The sequence below is a fragment of the Numida meleagris genome, chromosome 13, assembly GCF_002078875.1.
Source record: "Numida meleagris isolate 19003 breed g44 Domestic line chromosome 13, NumMel1.0, whole genome shotgun sequence".
NCBI classification, from domain to species: Eukaryota; Metazoa; Chordata; class Aves; order Galliformes; family Numididae; genus Numida; species Numida meleagris.
In genome coordinates this window covers 9,814,981-9,839,799 of record NC_034421.1, presented here as the reverse complement: position 1 = coordinate 9,839,799, position 24,819 = coordinate 9,814,981, and positions in this window count along the sequence as shown.

Genomic DNA, 24,819 nt, shown 5'->3' with positions numbered 1-24,819 from the left:
TACTTGATGAAAGATGAGTAGCAAATATATTTTCCCATTTTATGTTATAAAAAATTTATTAATCTGGGTGTATAGGTAGCAATAACATAGGTATATAATAGAAGCTGTCTGATTTATTTATTAACATTTGCCAAGGCTTTAAGGATCCATTTTCAGAATGTGATTAAAGGAGGACTGTTTTCCTCATCATCTGCAATAAGATTGACTCCGTATTCCAGTTAAGTCCGATTTATTTATGATGTATCAATTTACAGAAAAAGAAGAGCACTACATGCAGTTAAACAAAAGTGCCCAGAAAGCAAAAACTGGTTGTGCTGAAAATGACAAAGTACTGGGCAGAAAATCACAAGAGAAATAGCATCAAGAAAAGGCAAAACACAGGCAAAGAGGGAAAAAAAAAATCAGCTAACTAAAACTGGGTACTGCAAAGTTTGCAGCAGTCACCTTGAAAATAAAACGTTTGAAGAGGCTCCACTGAACTATTCCTTAAGCTGAGAAGACCTTAACAAATAAATTCAAACTCAGATAGACTCCTGACATGGTGATTAAGAATTGCCATGACCTCAGTCCTCCTTGAGGGTACAAGATGATATCTGATTATTCCATTATCCTCGTTTTACAAGTAACTTCTGCAATCTGGATGAAAATACATACTCACATGTTTTTTCCCATAATTTAAGAAATTCATGAACTCTAAGTGGGGGCATATGATGTTCATTTCACTTAAATTCAAGTGCATTATTTTCAGAGCAGCCCTCATTTATCAGCTACGCAACGTTTTCTTCTGTAAAGTCTATGATGAGAGAAATTTGATGAGGGTAAGTCACACTTCTCTGATCAACTTAAGTTCTAAAGCTCACCTGTGAAAATTCAGTCTACTTTCCTCGCAAACTTTTGAGCTCAAAACCCCGCCATTGACAATTGCCATATTTTTGTGGCAAGATTTTTGCTAACTACTAAGAAAGCACTTGACCATATGGACTGTCTGTTCATAACCACTGCCAAAGGACCCTGGGTGTGATTCCAAGCAAGAGCATTTACTGTAACACAAAAACACGTCAGCAAAGTATAAGCGATGATACTGGAAAAGGATTGATCAAAACTATTTTGATAGATAACCTTCAGAATAATGCTGCCAAGCATTTATTATTATGATACATTAGCTTTTTTTCCCATTTTCAATACAGAGATATCAAAATTAAAGGCCAATTTTGGCAATACACTTAATTACTGACATCAAATTATGATGCAGAAGTTGAGAACCATTCAAAGGATATAGTCCATGGTTCACACCTATGAAAGATGATGCAAATCTTCCCACTGAGTCAAACAGATAATGAATACTCAAGCTGGAACAGTAAAGATAAAAGCTATAGATAGATAGACAGACATGAGCTGATCAGCATAATGCCTTAACCCCCTCTTGCAGGCCATCTCCCTGCCCCCTTAAGCATTTGCTTGCTTCACACAGTCACCTAAATTATTTGATCCTGGATATTTCTGGACAGCCATAAACCATACATGTGTATGCAGGGATTCCCAGAATACAGTAACTACTCTGCCTCTGCTACGCTAACCTCTCTCACCAATTACTCTGACCCTGTTTGTGCAAAAGGAGTGCAAGATCAAGGTACCATCTCACATAGTGCTTGCTGCTAATTCAGCAAAGCCACTTGTCTCTGTTTTTCTAGTACTCTCATCAACAGAAATGTCTAATTCTGATTCAATCAGCCAGCCTAGCTTAATACAACTCAACCCCCTCTTACTGGCATTGTCTCAGTAGGACTCTTCAATAAAGTAGCCATCATACAGTCAAATCCTATTTGAGCTGCTGTTCAGCCTGCAGCTGTGGGGAAGCCTTCCCAGACACAGCCACTGCTCTATGAGTTTTTCTCTTTTAAAAGCAGAGCATAGGACTTCCTCATTTCTGGATTTATGCTGCCACAGGCATTGCCAATCCTCCATGATCCATGATGCTTCCCACTGAAGATTTCCGTATCAGTCACGCATTCAAATTTGTATCTATCCATTTTCATGGCAGTTCACTGCTCAGCAGAGAAGTGATTTTTGTTTTTCATCTGATCGATGTTGCAGTGTTCATGATGAGAACATACCGTTCGAACCAATCATACAATGGAGAAGGATGCTTTCTTAGGTTGTTTCCTGAATTCAAAGGAATAGCAACATTTATCTGCAATAAAAATAAGCTACATCTGCAATGTCTTCCACTGAAGTCTATTCAAGGATGATAAGAGGACATGCAGCACCCTGTGGTAGTAAACCTACAAGGGTAGTAACCCTTTTCAAAACATTTCCCATCATCCCTTGCATAAAAAATCATAATCTGAAGACAGATGAAAGCAAACATCGGCACCAGCAGTCCTATATGTGAATAATTTAACTTGAAAAACACTTTCTAATTAAAAAAATATATATCAGTAGAGTTAGGAATTCCCCTTAAGTTCTTCTCTAACAACAGTATTTCCATAGTAAAGACCTATATCCTCTCTTGCCTTCGTGAGTCAGGTCAGGCTGAACCTAACATACCTCTGTTACTACTCAGTGTCTTATCCTCTTTTCATGGACTCCCTGAAGAAGCTGTACCACTGCTCTGTAATATACAGACAGAAAATTGTTTTGCTATCAAACAGACTTTGCTGGCTGCAGTGAAGCACTCTGCTCCTTTGGGCTCACGAGGAAAGCTATGCTGCCTTTTCAGGAACACATACTCAAATAACAGCAATATATCAAATTGTTTTCTTCACTAGTTCACAATATCCACACAAAGAAACATTTTGCAAAGCTGAGACCACTGTTAAAAAATGAAAGCAAATGAACTGGATGGAATTAACTAATCCTCACCATTCAGTAATTCCAAATAATCTAATATCCAGCATTTCCAGATACGCCCACCTTGGCCCAAGTGATATACACCCTCTCATATATATGAAATTCTCCTGTGATAGGAAAGAAATGAATACTTAGCTTTTCTAATTTTTCTTTTGTATGATGAGCTCTCAGCAATTTGCAGTAGAGTGTGGACAGTACTTCCCAGAGGGGGAGCACCTCTCTGGCAGAGCAGATGGTTCTAGAACATTCCATGACAGAGAGGAGACACTGCAGCTCTGCTGCTGGTACCCTTCTACCTCCAGATCCAAGATTGTCTGAATAAGTTTGGTAGTAACACAGTGGCAAAACAGCTTATGAAAACACACAGAAAAATACTGTAAGTTTTCCCCTTTGAAGCTACTGGAATTTTTTATTATCACTATTATTTTAAAGGTCAGGCTGGAATCTCCTATTTCACATACAGTGCAAGAGAAGGAATCAGAGCCCCTGGCTTCCAACAGCAGAAATGATTCCCTGCAGAACAGCTTATTCCATTTGTTAAAATGCTACAATATTAAGCATAAGATAAATGGCATTAGCAGCCCATCATCCTGGATGTGATCATTTTAACAATTAGATACGTAAGCATGCAAGCATGAAATATACATTAAGAAGTATGAACATCCTGAATAAAAACAAACAAAAACAACTCCAGAAATGCTTTATTAAAAAAAACAAACACAACAAGCAAAAAAAAAAAATCGCTATTCCTCCTATTTGGTATTTTTAGGCTTATAATCACAAGATCCAAACAACAGAAATGTAAAGTGCCACCATTCAGTTCCCTCTGCTTCTTGTGTGCTGGCTGCCATAGGGATATATTCTGCAACCCCCCCAGACTCCCCACATTTCTTGTGAAGGGTCAGTGACCACTCACTAGAGGGAGAGCTACATGTCCGGTATCAAGAGGAGATTCGACACATCCAGATAGACTACATGGACTCTTTAATGCCCTCTGAATGCCTCTATGAACTGAGAAGAAACAAATGCAGAGGTTAGCAGACACTGAACTGAATGACTCGAGCAGAGCAACAATGCTTGGAAAGTGAGAAAAAACAGTGAACATGGAAAGAGCACCTGCTATCTAGCTCTTCATGTTTTAGAAGTATCAGACAAACCTTTAGTGCTCAAATGCAACTTCAGGTCTTTCTGGAAAGCAAACACAGACTTGCAGCATCTCTGCAGGAACACCTACATTCAGTGCTGTGCAGGACACTCCTGAACATTTCTGCAGCAGAAGATGAGTCGAGGAAATTTATTGCTCTAATAGGCTTTTGTCTTTCTAGCAGGCTGCTACTGCATGCAGTAACATCAACCAACAGCTGTGACTATATTATTTAATGCATAACCAAGCAGATCTCAGCAATTACTATGCATTTCTTTTAATGTACTATATTAATTCACTCGAAGATACCTGCTTTTTTACACCTGATAATGTCTCTCAGTTTGTGAATGCAAACTCAGACTACTCAAATTCTCAGTCACCACACAATTTTCTCCTCCTACAATGAAAAGCTGTCGCTACATCAGAAATAATGGACCTCAAGGCTATCTCCACAAAGCATGATTGTTTACTTTGTGCTTATGGTGCCAGTAATGGCTTTGGAACCATACATTTCCAGTACACTGGTAACCTGGTGAATATTTAAGACCACTTGGGATTCTGCCTATTGCCTCAGGAAAAGCATTTCAGTTTCGTATTTACTATATAAAAATGGTCAGCCTCATTAAGGGACTAGTTCTTCTACTTCTCTTGTCCCTTTCTGTGACTCTTTGCTTTTAAAAGAAGTCAACAGACTAAAGATACTTTAAAAACTAATCTGCCCAGGGAGCAATGTAGGTATTAACATCACATTCTGTCCCATTCTCCCTGAAGTCTTTAGATTTCTCTACCTTACAATGGCATTTTATGGAAGAATCAGTAATTCTGTAACCAATCCAAGTAGCAGCTTCTTAATTGAAACCTCAACTTTTTCATCACCGTTATCCTAATCAGTTATGAAGTTATAGTCACTATGACATCACTACTTAGAAATCCTGTATATGATGGAGTTGCTATGTAGCTTGTTGTGAAATTAATGCCTCCTACTTTTCCACAAAAACTAGAACAAAGAGCACAATAACACTAGTTGACAGAGTAAGTTCTCAGCTACAAAACACTATTTTTCAATACAGTCACCACCATTAGCTGTGCATTTTCTCCAGCAATGAACATGAGCCTGTATGTTGTGCTTGTAATAATATACACCAGCAGATGACCCACTATCACAGTCACCACTGCTGAAATGCACCACCAACCATCTCACTGTGCACACATCCACTGCTTGGTCTCCATAAACATTCAGCAAGCATTGATGAATGCCAACAGGTGCCATTTTTTCCACATGGAGGAATTCAATGATACACTTTTGCTCCATCCACACTTCCACATCAGACGCCATTCTGTCAGACTGTCACCTGTCACATGGCGACAAAATGTAATGGAATGTTGGTGGAAAGGTTCAACGTCTACTGCCATCCCACCAGCATCCACTTCTGACACTGTAGGCCAACACTAATAAAATAGTAAGCATTACTTTCAGAGCAGCCTTCATACTTCATCCACCATGCAGCTGCAAATCCTCAGATAGCCATATGCAGTGTTATATAAATCCAAGAAAATCCAGAATGTCAATGCAGGAGGCCAAAGATCAGTCTTCTTTGTCTTGATGTTATCTAAGGGATAGCATAACATCATGGAGAGTCTATTCATTAAAAACTGGCACTGTAAACAGTATTTATGGGAAATCGTGAAGTACCACTTCCAATAAAGATGAAAAACAGATAGTCACCAGCTCAAAAGAATAATGCATCAGAATTCAGCCATAGCCTGAGTCTCCTGAAGGCTTAACCCAGCATCTTCAAACCACACTGCTTCTCCGTGCAGCCATGAACAAACGTCATCTTTACAATTGCCTCACTTCCCAAAGGAACACATCCCCCAGCTAAGATGAATAAAGAGAATGGGATTTTTGTTTAGTGTGCTGTAATACATTCAATTTTTATCAGCTTTATGTTAACAAACACATGAACAAAACTATTCAGGATTTTAATGTAAGCAAATAAGAAAGTTATGTTAAGCCAGAGAGAAGGGGGCTGCACTGAGATAAAGGAGATAGAAATAAAGCAGATACGAGCTGTTTAATCTCTTCTCTTTCTCCAAGGCTTTCCATACCCAAGCAACTGTTAAAATAGCCCAAGGACCTGTCAGCTGGGATGCATAACCTCATCCTTGTTTCCTTGGAGCAATGGGAGCAGTGGGCTGATGCCTGTATGCTAACCCAGAAGAGTCTTCACAGCTTGAGACTCGCTCTGGAGGTGTGGCTGGGATCCAGAGCTGCGCACCTACACACAGCACATCACCAACTCAGCATCAGCAGAGGTGCACAGAACAATGCAGGAAAACAATAAAATAAAAGGGCAACAAACAAGCAAATAAACCAGTTACAGCTAAGATTCTTTTTTTTTTTTCTTTTTTCTTTTTTTTACACTCGTCTCTCTACTAGAATAGACTGGAGGCACAGGTCTATCAAGTAAAACTTTAAGTGGTCTTTTCCTTTTTGAAGAACACTACTTATACAAGTGAAAGCTCTAACTGATTTTCTGTTGAAAGTAAAGCTCTGGCCTTAGAATTTCGTTCAGCTCCCAGTTCTGCCATAAACTTTCTGTGCATGATACAAGCAAGTTACCTGATGGCATCTGGTTTCACATACCCATTTATAAATGCAATGATATTTCATTATTTTATTTATACAGAATTCTTTGAGAAACATACTGTTCTTAGTATGAGTTTGCACAGTTCAGGTACTATTATATTACAATTATAATTCAAATTACATTTAATTTCAGAAGGATATACTGTTACTGTGGAAGTAATAGGAAATTGGGAGGCCTATCACTCTGCAAATGCAATTACTTTTCAGAGAAAGTCATCTATTAATAAATGATACACAGCTGAATGGAAACAGTTCTTGGAATATGATTTCCCCAGTGCTGTTAAGGCCTGACTACAGGCAGAAAAGCTCTAAAGCTTACTGTCTCATAGTTTATTACAGAAATGAAAAGTTGTTTCCCATTTATTTGGGAGTTACTTTTACAAACTAATAATGAGCAAATTATTTTTGTTCCGCACAGTACCTCACGTGCCTGCCACTATCACTTGACTTTGCACACTTTTCTGAATATCCAATAACAGTCATTTCCATCTGCCTCCCACTGCAGAGAGTGGTGGGTATCTCTCTGTCCCAGAAAAAAACCTCTTTTGGATACCCACCATTTTTGGAAGAACAAAGGCAACAGAGGTTGTCTTAAATGACAACCACTGAACCTTTACCTTGTATTTGACTACGTATAAAATGTAAACCTGAGCAGGCAAACAATGTTAAAAACAAGATAACCTAAGGAAAAAACTATGTAATTTACCTTTGAATTTCAGAGTCCTAGTTAATGCTTTGTTTAATTCCAGAGAGAAATTTACTGAGAAAATTTAAGTTTTTCCTTTATACCTTTGATTTTTGATTTGTTGGTCAAAAAATACTTTTACAAAAAACCAAACACAAGAAACCACTTCATATTGAGAGAAACAGTATCTCTATTGCAGATACACAGCAAAATCAGACAGATTTCAGGGGCAAGGCACCAAGATTTGACCTGTCTTTGGTGGACCCTGGCTAATCTCATTGCTTTGCAACCTAATAAAAAGTGATTCTTACTTTTCTAATATGTTTATATATAAATCTTAATACAATTTACACAATATCAATAATAACTGCTATTATTAGCAGCATTTCTCAACATTATGATACACAGGCTCCCATCTCTTAAGCTGAATAAAGGGCAACCTCATAGTACAAATAATCTTTAGACAGATGCAGCTAGTTAAGCAAAGCCATCTGCAGCAACATGCACCAATGGGTTCTTCTGCTTATTAAAAATAATTTTGAAATCATTTCCTCAGAGATAAGGAAAAACAAAGGCCAGATAGCATTAGCAATCCCTCTTTCATTTCTAAATGATTTATTCATTATAAACAGAAGCTCATCATGCAGATTATTATGCAAAGACAACAACAGTTCAGCTGATGTCAATACCACTCCCTACCCCACTAAACAATGTTAACTGCTTTGTTCCTCTGTTTTCTGTTGACTTCTACAGACACTATGGTCTCCCGGAGAATGGACAGCATCTAGCAAAGCCAAATATTTAATCTCTTCTATAAATGACAGCATAAGCGTACTATGAGACTTTGCTAGAGTAAAAATAATCAGCAGTTAGACTATATTAGTTATATTTTCAAATCCACGCCCTAGATGACTGCCAGACTGTTCTGTGAAGATCTGAGATATGCTTAAACATCAGAAAAAATCCATGTACTAGCTAACAATAGAAGATAGCACTGATGAAAGAGCACTTTCAATGCAGTCTTAAGAGATGGAGTAAGCAACATAGAATTATCTCATGCATTATCAACAATCCTGTATAGATTCATAGTCTACTATGAAGATTGGTTTCCTTCTGTTTTGCAGTGGTAATTGCTATATAGGCTTCTCCTTGAAAAAAAAACTGATATCACCCTGGTCATGAAGAATGCTCTAAACATGAATCCACATTTCTGAAGAACTCCATCCAAGATGCTCACACTGAAAACTCTGACATGCACATCCTTCTCAAAGAATTTAATGCAGAAAGTGAATGCTGAATTTCAGACATTAGCAATGTGACATTTGAAGATAACACATTCTGCTATATTCTATGGGAGTATGCATTGATCCACGCTCCTTCCAATGAAGCCCTAATTTAACACTGGCAAAGAGAACATCAGTGTTCATATGTCACCAAGGTTCCAAGAGCCTCTTTTTTTTCCCCTTCCTCATTTTTTACTTTATTTTGCCTGTGGTTAGACTTTGCTGTAGTTTTATTTCTTCCATCTCTGAAGAGATAGTACTCTTTACCAAGAGGAGTTTTCATAGTATTACTTTACAGGATCTGGGAGAAAGAAAAAATAAAGTCATGCTCTTGTGATAATATTAGCTCAATTTCTTGATGTTGGTACATGACTAAAATTTTACCCACATTAGTGGTGTTTTTTTGTTTAATGCACTGATCTTATTTGTAAATGAAGAGCCCAAGTTTCTTCCAGTTGACACAGTCCTGTCAAAATCAATATGAAACTCCTAAACAAAAGAAACTGTGTACATAGTACCATATTTTATAATTTCTTCATTTCAGCAAGGCACAGATTGATAAGAGATCCATAAATCAGAGTTTATACATGGCCAAACATTTTTGATAGCTTTTGAGATGTGTTTCCCATTGAGTATTTGAAACTGTGTGGAGTTTACATATCCAGGCCAATCCTCATTGACAAGTTAATGATTATCCTTTGCCAGAAACTTCTCCAAACTAGTGCATGCACAGTCACTATCAGCCTGTGTAATGAAAAAGCAACTCAGCTGACATAGTTTCCATGTAATATTTATAAACATAGTTAAAAAGAAGATTAAAGAAATAGGTATTTTAGAAGTACAGAGCTTATACTCCTAATACCTTCCTTTTTCTTCCTTGCTCTAGGTTTGCCTCTGAAAAACCAAGCAATGAGGAGAGAAAGGGGTTGTGGTTCTTTTTTACATTAACAAACACACACACTGAACGATCTGTTACAAAGTTTTTTTAGTTTCTTCTATTAAAGTCAGATTATTCTCTACTTTCCCATGAGTCTGCTTGTGCTAGTGTTTTTTTTTTTTTAATTTCTCTATTTTTAGATAAGGGCACGTTAACACTGCTGAGACTATGCTGCTGCCTCAATATTCACAAAAGAAAAATGAATCATAAATCAATTTTAAATGATTCAGCCACATTTGCTAGGAAGAAAACAACTATGAGGGCTGCACTGAAAGTAACGCCTCCTATTTTATTATTATTGACAGCAGCAGGGAGGCAATCTGACAAAGTGGTGACTGACATGGCAGTGTGGATGAAGCAAAGGTGTGTCACTGACTTCCTCCATGTGGAAAAAATGGCACCCATTGACATTCATACCTACTTGCTGAACATTCCTGGAGACCAAACAGTGGATGTGAGCACAGTGAGGTGGTGGGTGGTGCACTTCAGCTGTGGCAAAAGCTATGTGAAAGTCAAGTCACATTCCAGACAGCCATGCACGGCTTTCATACCACAAAGTGAAGTGCATCTCAGTCAGCTCATCCACGTGAATCAGCCCATTACGACCAAGGAACTGTGTAAAAAGCTGAGTATCTGGTTCAGTGCGCTGGAAATTATTGTGGCAACATTAGAATATTGCAAAGTTTGCACCAGGCGGGTCCCATGAATGCTCACACAGGAACAGAAGGAACACCAAATGCAAGTTTATCAGGACCTACTGAACCAAGGCAAGGCTGAAGGTAACAGTTTCCTGGATCATATCATTACCAGTGGCAAGACATGGAGTTACCACTATATGCCGGGCTCAGAACATTACTGCATCGAGTGGTGACATGTGAATTCCCCATTGAAGAAAAAGTTGAAAACATAGCCCTCAGCAGCTCAAGTTATGTGCAGTATCTTTTGGGATAGGAAAAGAGTGATCCTTCTGGATTTCCTGGAACACAGACAAACCATCAACTCTGACCACTACATCGCAATGCTGACTAAGCTGAGGGCTCAAACTTTCTGTGTCAGGCCAGAGAAGACAACAACCTTTCTCTTGCAAACATGCTAATGCCAGGCCCCAAACCAGTCTGAAGACCAGGGAGCACGCTGCCCATCTTGGCTGGACTATCACACCCACCATGCAGTCCAGATTTGCCACCTTCCAACTTCCACCTGTTTGAACTGATGAAAGAGGACTGCATGGGCAACATTTTCCTAGCAACAACGGCATCATAGCAGCTGTGAAACAGTGGCTCAGCTCCATTGGTGCGGACTTTTTTTTTAAACAAGCACAGCATACAGACTCATGCTCATTGCTGGCAAAAATGCATAGGTAATAGTGGTAACTATGTTGAAAAAATAATGTTTTGTTTCTGAGAATGTGCTCTAGTGCTATTGTGCTCTTTTTATTTCCATGGAAGCAGCATTACTTTCAGAGCAACCTACCTATTTCCTAAAACAATGAAATACTGATATGTATTTGTGTTATCTGAGTTCACTTTTTTGCTGTTGTACCTGTGAGCCAAACGCAAACAGAAGAATTTAGTTATCAAAGCCCATTTCTTCCACTGTGGTTTTGTCCTTAGGAACATCTGCTGACAAAATGATACAAGGTAATTCCCTTGAACAATATCATTTTGGAAGATGAAAACTGCTGAGTATGTATGGCCTTATTCAAATATTTCCTTTATTTAAATAAAGCACTATTTTCCATTGATCCATGCAGCTGTGCACAGGATCTGAACAGAAAATACTCAAATAACAGTGGTTTAGTTAGTAATATCCATGAAATCTATCAAGTGAAATTGGCTTGCCATCAAATCAGTGTGATTAATGAATATGCCAAAGTTTATCAGCAGGCAGTTTGGGTGCAGAGTCATAAAAACTGTTAATGGCAAATAATGCGCTCCATTCTCCACTCTAGAAATTTTTATCTCATTGTGGCAATTGCAGAAATTAAATAGCTACTGAGATTCTCTCACAAGGATTAGCTGTTGTAGCCATTTTAAAACACAAAAGGTCAGATCTCCCTTAGAGCTAAACCTTTAGAAATTAATTGGAGGTTTCCCCCCCACAACTATAGCCAATTAACATAAGCTACCTCTACTTTTCCCTGCCTGTCAGAGGTATGGTTCTTGGATGTTTCCTTCTTGTTAATGTTATGAATTGTAATGATGATTTTTTTTTAATTTTTTAAGGGAACAGAAAATAGAAGCTGCACTAGCTGAGAAGCAGACATTAGCAAAAAAAGAGAAAGGACTACAGACTAACAGACTAGAGTGTTTTTTTTTTTTAATGTCCAGGAGGCAGGATTTCATGGTGCTGCATTATCGGGTAAAGACCAAGCTTTGCTAAAAGAAAGCTCAGCTGCTTGCTGGCAGTGCAGAAGACCTGCTCTACCCCAGGATGGCTATAACCAAGACATGCAAGTTTTAGCATGAAACACCTGGTCTTCCGTCATCCTACCAGCCAGCAGGTAGGGAATGAAAACACCACATGCAACACCTGCTCACCCTGAGGCTATGGGTATTTTCATCATAGAAAGTTAGCAGCCACAGATTACAAACCAATGCACAAAACAACAAGCAGAGCTGTGCTCTGGTAGGACAGTGGATCTTAGTGCTAAATTTGAACCACAGCTCTAAAACTGAGTGACAGATGAGTGTCCAGGTAAGATCTTCAAAACAAAGTCATTTTGGACTGGATGATCTTGTAGGTCTTTTCCAACCTAGCTAATTCTATGAAAGAGCACATTCACATTTCTTATATGCTAAACAGTAGATACTCTTTAACACACACAGTGAATTTCTAATCCAAACACTGTATTTTCTAAAAGCATAGAAATACCTGTTCAGGTATTCCCCACACACTCTAGAAAAAGATTGCTCACTCTAAAAAAAAAATTATATATGATTCATCTTGACACTAATCCATTACTGGTAATCCAGTTTCAGTGGCATGGACATATAGCCCACAAAGTAATTTATTTTTGGCAATGGCATGAGGAATTTTCACAAACTCATGCAGAGAATGCATGCAGATGTCTCTGGGCATTCAGGATACTTCATAAACAGACTTCCACACATTAATAGCCACGTATCATCTCATTACTTCTTTTCAGAAACAGTATTGTTCTCTTTACCTGGAGAAATATTATTTCTCCAATAGAAGAAAATAAAGATTTGACCAAGAACAAGTAGACTGCTGTAGCTAGCTGCAAAAATCTTATTCTGACTGACCAACCACCCATAATTAATTATATCTTACATACATATTAAATTCTACCGACTTTAAAAACTGAGCCCAGAATTCTTAGTTTTGTCCCAGTGATTACGCTTCCTTCCCCATTAAAGGGGAACACAGGATGGCAGAAGAGCCACAATGGCTACGAACACATCCAAGAACATCCCCTGAGACACATCAGAATAACCTTCTGGAGATTTGCAGCTACGTCACAACTCCCATAGCCAACTTGTCATCTTTATGTGATCTTTGAGGTCCTTTTCAACCCAGGCCATTCTATGATTCTATGATTTATGACTGACACTCTTTCCTGGAGAAATCCTCGAAGAGCTAAAACTAAAGATTCCTGAAATGTCTTCTAAGGTACTGATAGCTCCACAAATTTCAGGATAACGCATTATTTTATTCAGTCGCAGAACAAAAACTCACAACTTTCTTCAGTTCCAGTATTTGTTATAGGGTTCTTCCTTTTCTTTGCCCTTTTTGATTAGGAAAAAAAAGGCAGAAAATAATTCAAAAGTTGCTCAAGGGAGAAGATTAAGAAATTAAGAACCATTACAGAGATTATTTTGGGTTTCTTGTTAATAAGCTTATTCCTTGCCACGCTGTTTGAGTTCTTCCCACATATTCTCATTAGAAAGAGAAGTTTTGCATTAGCCTTTCCACATCTCCTTGCAGCAATGCTGGAAGCTCTCTGGTGCCTCAAGAAGCTGGCAGGGGCTAGGAAATGCTTCCCCAGAATGTGGAATCAAGCTAGACCCAGGAAGCTGGGACAAAGGTCATTAGTAGCTGTTCAGTGAACCATGATCATCCTTCAAACCCAGATTAAATTTAAGGACAGAAGCCATGTACACACCTCTGCAGGGAGGGAAACTACCTCTATCATCAGGAGTCATAGCCTACTATATATAGTCCTGCTTCAGGTATTACCACAGTAGTTTGGAAACAGAAAGTTCTGCATGAAGTTTCTTAAATGTTGTACCACTAGTGGCCCTGATGTAGTGCTGAGGGCTACAGAAGGACACCACATAGAAATGAAGAAATTCTATTAAAATGGAATTCTGCAGATGCATCTACAGCTCTATCTGAACGTTTTCACCTGCATCACTGCACAGAAGAGCTCCACAACACAGAGAAGCCATGAAATGCATCCACCACGCCTCTATCTGCCTTATAACTTATGTTGATACTGCCTTGCACAAGAAGTACAGGTGCAAACAACAGCCTTGTCTAATACCTCATGCTCTTGTCTACTACAGAAAGAAATCTTTGCACTTCTGTTGCTATTTGCCTGCTACCAGAACTATATCAAAAACTTCAATAAAACTATGAATAATAAAAAAATCTGTTTAACAGCATACTGTACATATTCTCTTTCTTTGAATTTTCAAAGAGTTGAATTAATTCTCATGAAAACAGTTTGGAAAAGAAAGATCAGATGAGAAAAGGTGAGAAAAAGTTAGTATATTAATGAGTCTTCCTTTCTAGAGACAAAAATAGAGACAACCTGAAATAACTAAGAGTAAGAAATTATTCTGAATATATTATGGGCAAAATATTTTATCCCAAGGCCAAGGTTCATCAGTTTCCACTTGGATTTATTTATGCAGCACCACTTTGGGGTATGGTGCAACAGTCTTCTGAAATTGTCAAATTTGTCATGTCAACAGATGGGCTGTAAGAACAGAAGCACTGAACTGGGATTAAGATGATTTGGTGCTGAACGAATCCACCTAACTGCTAGTTACAGCCAGAAAAGCTAGATACAAACTTAGATCATTATCCGCCCATTATGAGTCATGCTGTTCATGCTGTTGCTTGTTCAGAAACATTACATCTCTTTGTGAGCTTTCCCTCACTGTTGTGATTTTTTGATAAAATTATGCTGGACATTGGTTAGGAAAATTAATACTAGCTGACCAGAAAAATAGATGCTCTCCCCTCTCAACATTTCAGCTATCACATTGAGTTATGTTGCTTAAATCTAATCATAGCATGCTACCTTGTACCATGCTGTTACATCTGATGCAATAAATCACTAAGTCATGCTAGAATCAATCTACACTCAGCTGCAGTAGTGCTACCTTCTCCACTGGTCTGTGTTGTGTTTAATCGATCCAGCACCAAACGAAGGCTGTAGCAGACTCCTTCATTTCAAGTGTGTTGGAATTGTATTAATTTAGGGACATGGATTCATATGATCAAGTCTTCATTAATTTGTCTGAAGAATTCTTGTAACCAAGGTTCTTAATCACTCCAGGAAAAGTAGGTAGTAATTAGGTGTAATGGGCAACCTTGGGACTCTCCCTGGCTCTCATGTTATTGAAATCTGTATTAGCTTTGGCCTAAAGCTAAACTTACCAAATATTGTATCCATATATATTCATGCATCCAAATACCAAACTCACCCATAGAAAAGCATTCTCCTGCTGTGTGAACCCATTCATGGCTGCTAGCAGATAGACACAAGGAGAAAGCTTTCCATACACCACATTATTAATCTGTACTTCCAGCTCCTTCATCCAGATCAACCCAAGGTTCCTGTATCTATATGAAACGTGCTCATGCCTACAAAGCACTTCATTAGCTACCCTTTCCCTGTAAGGTGTGGGGAGGGTTTCTGTTAGACATAAGATGATCATATTTATGTTCCAGTCTAGAAATGGCCAAGTATTAAATGATCTAGAAAAGAAAAGCAGTTACTTCACAGCAGGCCTAACCAATAATCACCACACTACGTTGGACTGAACCATCAGAAAAAAAAGTAACTCCACCAGGTTGTGACAACAGCTTGCATAAGTAAACCTCCAAAAACAGACAAAGCAATAAAATCTTTATAGATGGCATTTAGGATTACTAATAAGAAAAATGACTCAAATGCTAATCCTGTTACAATACTTCATTAATTAGATCTTCAACTTGTAGAGCACATTTTGCAGAGAATTCTGTGCAGTTACGTACAGTAATCTACACAAAGACTGTCTGTCATAACCCATTTGTTGGGCTCATATTTTCTTCTCTGCTTTATTTTATTTACCCATTAACTGTTGTAATAATTTCCAAGATAGAATGTCCTGTAGCTTTCACACATTATTTATACACCTGACGTACACAGACATTACAAACTCTGGTCAATACAAATCCACTTTATCATATGCCAAAGCAAGAAGAGTAAAAGCGAATTACAGTCTTCCTGAGATGTGCTATTGTAAACCTTCCCGTGTCCTCCCCATTAAAAAAATAAAAATTACAGCATCCTGTTTGTCTAAGAGACAAAAGGCAGATATTAAGCTTTGGCTTACTTGAACAGTGTGCCAGTCGTTAAAAGAGAATAGGACAATTCACACTGTCACACATCAGCAGCATTCCTTAGACTCACCTTCCTAGAGCTAACTTGATTTTAAGTCTCATAAGGTAAGAAACACGCTCATGGCATATTCATGTCTCTGAATAGCCTTAAACTCAATTTTTGATCACGCTCATTCATGTATCTATGAGCTAAAGCTATCAGTCAGACATGCACTGCATCCACTTCCATCCTCCAGTTGCCTACTGTGCCCAAAGCTGTAAAGAAATACAGCTTCCTCCTCTGGCAATTGCCAGTGGCAATAAACGCAGTACTTGTTATGTTAGATTACGTTTCTGGCTAAAAATGCAAATTGTAATGATTCTTTGACAGAATTAGGAACTAACTTCAGACGCTTTTAAGAAACTTTTGATGAATAAAATTTATTCAATAACTGTACAGTTTTCAGAGCTCTTTTGTGATAGGTCTAGTAGTAAAATCTAAAATATATTTTAAACATGAGTGAGACTACTGGTAACTGTTCAAACTTCACTGGAAGAACGCCCCTGTGGTTTGCACAATCCTTTACTGCTTCCTTCAGCCTTTTCAAGAATTACTTAATTGCAGATTGGAGCAGAATTTTGGTTCTCATTTGGGTTCATCCAATTTTGAATCCTCCTGATAAGAGAGAACCAAGTGGCATGATTCAAATGCTCCTTTTCCCTAAAGCGCAGGTCCAGCCAAACTAATCAAAGCATTCCTCTGTCACATCTACACAAAACATGCTGCAGCTTACAGTCACACAGTGGGAAGACTGCATTGCATGCAACCATTCTTCTCTAAGGTGATTTCTTAATCACATGAAGGTAGCAGGGTCAGGAGGGGGCAAAGGGAGATAGTAGTGCAGGAGATACCTATTACTCCATTAGCTGAATTTTCAAATACTACCATCTGCTTCTGTCTCCTCAGTGCCAAACCTATAACAATCTTGCAATTGAAATAATTCACAGTAAAAGTTGCAGTTTGATCATTGTTACTGTGAAAATTTTCAGTTGGTTTCAGTTCTCTGGTCTCAAAATAGTTTTGCTTCTCTCAGCACTGCAGTATACTCATGTAAACCTGAACATGGTTTAAACATACTTATACTCCGCATTTTGGACCAAGATAAGACACCGTTCAAATCATTTGCTTTGCTAGATTATATGACTGAGTCATTCAGTTCAGAATCCAGTTCCCTGCAAGGTCCAGCACCAGATGCTGGAGAGGACATGGAAAAAGCCCCAGAGCCATATGGGTAAGGGGATAAACCAAACACAGGAACCAGTTGATACACTGAAGCAAAAGATTCAATTAGTTCTATCATTCTCCATCTTACATAACTCAAGTTTTCATTAGTAAAAGCAACTCTTCTGCCTGGCCTTGACCAGCACTCAAAGGCTGGGTCTTTATTGGCTGCACACCTAGCTGAAAAATGTGGGAAACTTAAATCATGCTGTCTGGCTGTTCAACAGGCTGTAATTCCTCTTTCATAAACAATGACTCAAGCAGCTTTCCCAGAAGAGTGCTTTGCCTACACACGCCACTTTTCCAACTCAGTGTTATCATCAGTGTAATGTCACTGACATCTGCAATTCTCATTTTAACTGCACAGGACCCCAAAACAGTATTACAAGTGTCACTAGAGAAAGTTGAGTGTATTCCCAATTAAACCTTAAGATTGACAAAGATGCATGTACTGCTTGTTTCAAAAATACATTAATCATCCAAATCTGTCACAGAATGATTCACGAGCAATTCATTTGTAGCCTATGCAAAAAGTGTCCCCGATCAGAGTTCCCTTCTAAATTTAGATTCCACAGTAGTTAAATTAAAAATAATATATATTAAGTCGGTGGATGTGGAACATTATTCTTTTAGATAAAAATAAAAGGTTGTCCGGGGATTTTAATTAGTTCAATAAGCTATGAATGACTACTGCCAACTTTAAATACCAAGAATAATTTTGAGTCTCTGTTCCACTAATTAAGAAATACTTTCAGCTGTAGATTAGCTGAAGAGTCCTGTTAGCTGTAACTAATAAGCCTAAGCTAGTTTTGATGACAATTGAGTCTAGATAAACACATTAGAATTCATTTTCTGCCTTGGAAATGGTAAAGATTTGGCTTCACAGTCTTGCCTCCAGCAATGCTTTACATAACTGTTTTATGAAATGTCATCAGCTCATTCAGTGCCTGAGGTCCTACTGTGAGGGAAAGCCATAGTTCTATATATGTCACACATATTCTGACTACCTACCAAAATAATAGGAACATCATTAATTTGATTGACTGGATATGGATCAAGAAGTGTTAAAATGTTCTTTTCAGGACTTGACCCTAACAAAAAAAGTTTAGAGAACAACCTCAGATTCAGGTTTTCAGATGGACCTCCATTTTGCCTTTGGATTACGCTGCAATTTTTCACATAAACTTGCACTTACAACTGAACATCAAAGAATATGATTGCCCCCTCGAAATCAGTGTATGAGGAAGCGGTTTTTTTCCTCTTACATACATGGACCCAAATTAAACATACCCATTCAACAAGGAAATTGTTTACAGAAGTGCAAATTGGAGCAACATTTTACCTAGAAATGGGTTGAGTGTGTGGAGTGTGGGGGGAACATGTAATGATTAATTACCTGCATTCTGATAACACCATGAAGAAAGCTATGTAGATAGAGACATCCTGATTACATATTGCCAGCAGAGGGCAAAGGAAAAAGAAAACAGGGAAATCATATCTGAGGAAGGAGCCAGAGAAGCATACTTATGTGGCCTCTCATCTCCAGCAGAAAACCCAGTGAGATCTGAGAGTGCACCTTAGCAATCTTACTGTTAGCTCACAGCCTAAAACACGCAGCAGAGTGGGGAGCAAGGAAAAGGAAAATAAGAACAACAACAAAAAAATGCATACACTTTGCAGAACAAAACATCTTGTTCCACTAAGATCTATGTATTGCAGAAGGACAGTGACATTAAAAACAGAAAGACGGCCAGCAGCAGCCCCTATAGCAATTTGGTTGTGACAGCTTGAAGGTATGTGAGCAGTAAAGAAATTCTGCAAGTCACATCTGTTCCTTTGATTTTATATTGGGCTTTTTCTAGTAGTAAGTGAAATGAATATGAAAGCCATTGCAAATCATATCAACCCCATGTTTGTTGTCTTGGAAAAATAAACCTTGTACCAGGTCAGATGTCTCAACCAATTGAGAACTCTGTCATGGAATGAAAAAATAACTTCCCTGATCCTAAATAATCCTTTCCAAATGCAGTTCATAAAACACAGTGGATAAAGCACATCTACACTCTTCTATCCAAACTGCTTTCCAAGGCAAGGTGCCTCATCAATCCAACAGAAAAAAAAAACGTGTGCAAACAGTTGCTTATTCTCAAGTTAGTGTTTTTTTTTTTTCCTTTTTTACCACGTAGTAGTAGAAATAAGCATACTGGTACAGGGGGAGGGAGGGGTGAACATTACTTTCTCCAAATGTTCTATTTGTGAAGCTACATCATTCACAAACCAAAGTGCTAGGAAGTCCAACTTTTACATTTTTCCTCTGCAACTCTGTGTGCTGCTACCACCACTCAGGAGTTTAAGTGGGAGTTTAACTTTTTTTTCCCCATCTCACAGCATGCCAGTCACATCCGTTCCTGTTTCGTGCCTTACCCAGCATTACCCCTACCTGGACAGAAGGCCACACAAGACCCAGTACTCTGGAAAAATTGTATACTGGTGACACAGTAATGAAATATTGTAAGCTATTCTTAAAACTAGGAAGAAGAAAAGCTGCTCAGTCAGCATGCTATTATTATGCCTTTCCAAAGGTTGAAAGACAGACTATGGAAGATGCTTGACAAGAAGCATCAGTGGTGGACATGGCATGGAATCACAAGGCAGGGGTCTACAGAAGCACTAAACGGCCTCCAGCCACTCAGTTCAGCTGCCCACTCCTGCCTGTATTATCTTGTTTAAAAATGATATTAAAATATATTTTTACATGTATATAAGAAGATTTTAAAGGAGGCAGAGAGGAGAGCCAACAGGGAACTCAGCTTTATGGGTAAACTGCCAAACTCCTATGCCATTAAGCTGCAACAAATAAAAAAAAAACATTAAAATTAAACTAAGTGAGCTAAATGAACTAAAATTAGTACTGGGTCAGAGAAAAGTATCTCCACTGCCAAAGAGACTTGATGAATGATGCAATTACAGCAACCAAGAGAAATCCGTATTCCCCACTCCAAATCTTGCTTAAGAAATAAATCAGTCATGTTATCAAAAGGAGAGGTACCTGTGCTTCCATACTGGTGGATTTACAGGGGTGAGAGCAGATGGTGTTAGATGGAACTGAGCAGGATTCAAAATGTCACGTCACAAAGAATCATCAGGAAACTGAAGTGCTACTATTTCTGCCCCCGCAGTACTTTTAGTGCTGTAAGAGTCTCAGCATCACTATTATTGCCTCCTGTCTGCATTTGCAATGAGTCCTGAGCAATTTTTACTCCTGAACTATGCATTCAATATTCTCCTGCTCTTTTAAATTTCTCTTTTGCTAGTTTGAGTGTCACAAGACAGGAACAAAAACCTTTCTAAATTTGTCTCCTTTCTAGGTCTTATACACTAAACATAGGTACTCAGCAATCGCTACATGAAACATCAGGCTATTGCTTAAAGTTCTAGCCTCTCCTACAAAAAAAATACACTCCTCTAAAGCAGCTCATCTGCCTTTAAATTGCAGCCTTCTTCATGTAAAACTGGAGTTATACATTTATAGCTCTGGATTGCACTTCTTGATGCCAACAGGTCTGCAACCACGCTTGGTAGATGTGAAAGCCTGAAGGCTTGATCTTGAATGAATTGGAAGTTGGCATCAAAATCTCCATTAATTTAAGGAAAACAGCCCTCCAGTTGACTTGCTCAATCCATCCTTCAATATCTACCTCATTCTAGTGTTCTCTGCTTGTAGGAGAACTTTGCAAGTTGACTACTCTGACACTTTCAGTAATGTAGCAGAACACGTGATATACTGTCTTACCCAACAGGAAGATTTGCTTCATCTGATATTTATTCCTCCACACAACGTTATCCAAAGGAAAGCTCATTATCTTAATTGAAAAAAGATAAAAGAACATAGGTGTGATTCTAATGTCTCCTATGCACCCCAAAAGATAAAATGTTACACCCAAATTCAGTAGGTTATAGCTTCCAGTCTCCATTTATCTAATGTGCTATTGAAGATAATTCCCCATTCTCAGAACTGTTTCACAGGAGTATAAATGCAGTTTTCACAAAAACTCACTCTGAATGCTAAAGCCAGTCAAACTCACTCTAATATCAATACTACTGAACGCATTTCCCATGCATGTCCCATCTTCGCTTTTCTTTTTAAAACCCAAAGAAGTGCTTCTATATCAATATTAAATGAATTTGTTTGCTGCCTGGAGGCCAAATTAAATGTGTTTTTATACTCAGCACTCACATAATAGAGAGAAATAAGAATAAATGAGAGCCATTAATTAAATCTCAGGGGGAACCACATTGCTGCAAACGGAAAAGAAAACCTATTTTTCCCGTAACTAGTATTTTATGCTGAATGCATCATATTTGCTATTCAAGACCAGGTTTGTTTTTCCAACACACACTTAAGTGAACAGTCAGATCACAAATAAGTCTGATTCTTCCATTCAAACCTAAACATGAGTTTTTTGAGTCATGAGCATATTCATAGCCTAAGTGTGTTTGCTGCCCGTGCTTTAGGGTACATGGCTTCATAAAGAGTGTAGGCTAATAGCTTTGCCAACATTAAAGTCATTTTCAAGTCTGATCCTAAAAAGACCATTTTCTTGCTAACAAGCCTTCACATTTAAAGATGGTTTTAATTTACCTAATCATGAGGCTTCCTAAGCTTAAGATGTTAGGAAGGTGAATTTTGCTGAAATATAAAAAACAGCAGTTTTGTTTTGGGTTAGTCTCCTGTTTCATGCAATACTCCATCCAGCGGTGTTCTGTCTAGTCTATTCTGATCAATGAGTTACACATTGGGTTTCACTGGTGGCAGTACTGTACTTCCTTTTACTGTGCCATTTTCCAGAATCCTTCTTGAGTTGGTTCTGGAATTGTAACCCTGGAGAAACAGGGTATGTATCTTCTGGAAATTTAGAATTGTGAGGTCTGTAATTGACTGCCCTAGAAAGATACCCAAAGGAAGTCATGTGCTGGCAGTTGTGTATCTTGGTTCACATGGTTGAGTTTATGCGAAGTCTCAGTCATTATAGATGCTAAACCTGGTGAAAAAGTGTTTTGTGAGTGTGAAGAGCTGAGGAGAAATTTTCATAATAATTATGGAGTCAAATAACTTCCTCTTTCTCTCCACAAATACTGTCGTATCCTCTTATTATTGTCACTGTTGTAAGCAGACTAGATTACCTGAATTCTCTTAAAGGTAATCACCTGCTTGTATCTGAACCTTCCTGCGAGTTCATCCTTTGATGAGGTCAATAGAGTATATCATTGCTTCTCATCTCAGATTCTTGCTTTGGCCTTTGTGATAAGTAATCAGTTGCTCACAACTGCAGATTAATAGTGCTTTTCAGATATGGAGAAGTTCTGCATGTGTCTGGGATTTCATCCTGTTGTTTAAACTCTGAGAAAGATGGGGAAATAGTAATCTGAGAGAGATCAGGACAGAGCAGGTGAGGGCTGTGATCAGCAGCCACTGAGAAGCAGTCTAGAGGTGAATAAGAAGCAAAGCGACTGTTCAAGTCTTACTGCAATGATTTACAATTCTTCTGAAGCTATTTCAACGCCCATACTTCCAGCCCATTCTTCTTCCATTGCTGACTTCCTATTCCTCCTTCTTTCTGGGCAATCTGAATTCTAGAGATGAAGATGGGATTCCTAAATTGGTCTCAGTTGGACATAAAGATCTGATTTGATCATGTATTGATTTGACATCTAACAGCTGTACAGGGGCTTAGCAACTTGCACAAGTGAAGCTTGTTACTCAGAATTAATTTAAAAGAAGGTCATCTTCTCTATTTGGATATTTGTTCAGTTGACTATAGCCTGACCTATATCACTGTGGCTGAAGTATGTGACTTGAATTTTTCCGTTGATTGCTTTTTTCCTTTTAATCTTTAAAAAAAAAAATTGTTCCCAGATTTTAAAGTGGTGCAAACCTGTCTACAGTCAGCTACAACTACAGCTTAGATTTTACCTGGCCTTTCTTTGTCATTAATTACTGTAATGATTCTGATGAGGGCTGCCTAGTGGTTTTTTTTCCCCTCTGAGATGTGACTGAAAATATTAGACAAAAGTTTAAGCAACAAGTTAAGATCAGGTAACTATCTCTCATTGTTTAGCCACATAATTGGTAACCTGTAGTATAAAAAAAAACATCTAAGCTCTTCATTCCTCATTGTCTCCGTGATTTACTTCTAGATCTTTTCATTAGTGCAAGAATGCCTGTTACAATATTTTGATCCTATCATTGGGTAATAACAATGAAATAGACTTGTAAAGTGAATGAAATCATAAAATCATAAAATGATTATTAAACTAAATGAAGTGTAGCAAACTAGTGAAGATCTACAAAACTGAATGACGTTCTCTAATTTTTTTAATAATAATAATGCTTGAAAATTAAAATTCCAGTTTATTCAATGTTCATTAATGAGTCTGGTGAAATCTGCTGCATATAATTAGTTTGTAACAATCTGCCATACTGGATGCTGGAAAAAGAACTTGCATCCAAAAATTTAGGGTACAATAGCCAGTCCTGTGCTAATCATGAATATTATGCAATATGTAGTAAGGTCTAAATTAGCTGTTAAAAGGTGAATATAATTGTTGTCCCAGCTGTTTTGTAGCACCATTTGAAATTGACTGTATTTGGGCTGCAGTGAGCTTCACACTATCAAGTTTAAACACACTACCAAGTTTAAAAATACATTATTTTTCCCTACTTCTACTTGGAGTAGCACCTGGGTATTCTAAACACCTCTGAGTGAGAAGTAACGATGTGAAAATGATTCTACTTGCAACACAGGTACTTTCTCTGAGCGATCTGTCTTCAAGTTTGAAAAAGAATTTGCTCTCTACTGTTTCTTTGGGGTCTTTAGTGAATAACGTTCCTGTAACCATGTTCAGTATCTGGTGATTTGGGCCCCGGATGAAATATGCCGCAGCAGAGTTTCACTGCTCACATTTGCTATGTATTTAAATAGAGCTGAACAGGATGTTTTAGAAGAACATACTTCAGCTATAAGTGCCAATTTGTCAAAACCGGAACTGTGTGGGAAAGGGCTGACTTGATCCATTTTTTTTCTATGAAAGAAGCTTTAAGGAACAGATTTCAACTGCATCTCATTTCAACATTTTCAACATGCAAGTGGCAGCTTTCTTGGCTTGGAAAAAATATCTGAAATTTAAATAAATGTAATAAAAAAATACTGTGAATTCTAAGAGAATGAAATAATTATAGGAAAGAAAATGAGACTTAAGTACTCCTGACTTTAATTAGACTCGGTGGCTCTGTATCTGCTGTTTTCAGTACTCCTGTGCTCAGTTGCAGCCAGCTCATATTTCTCACCGTTGCTTGACATACCCTTGACCTAATGCTACTCCCATTCAAACTGACAGTAAAGTAATGCCTAGCTCCATTTACACTGACT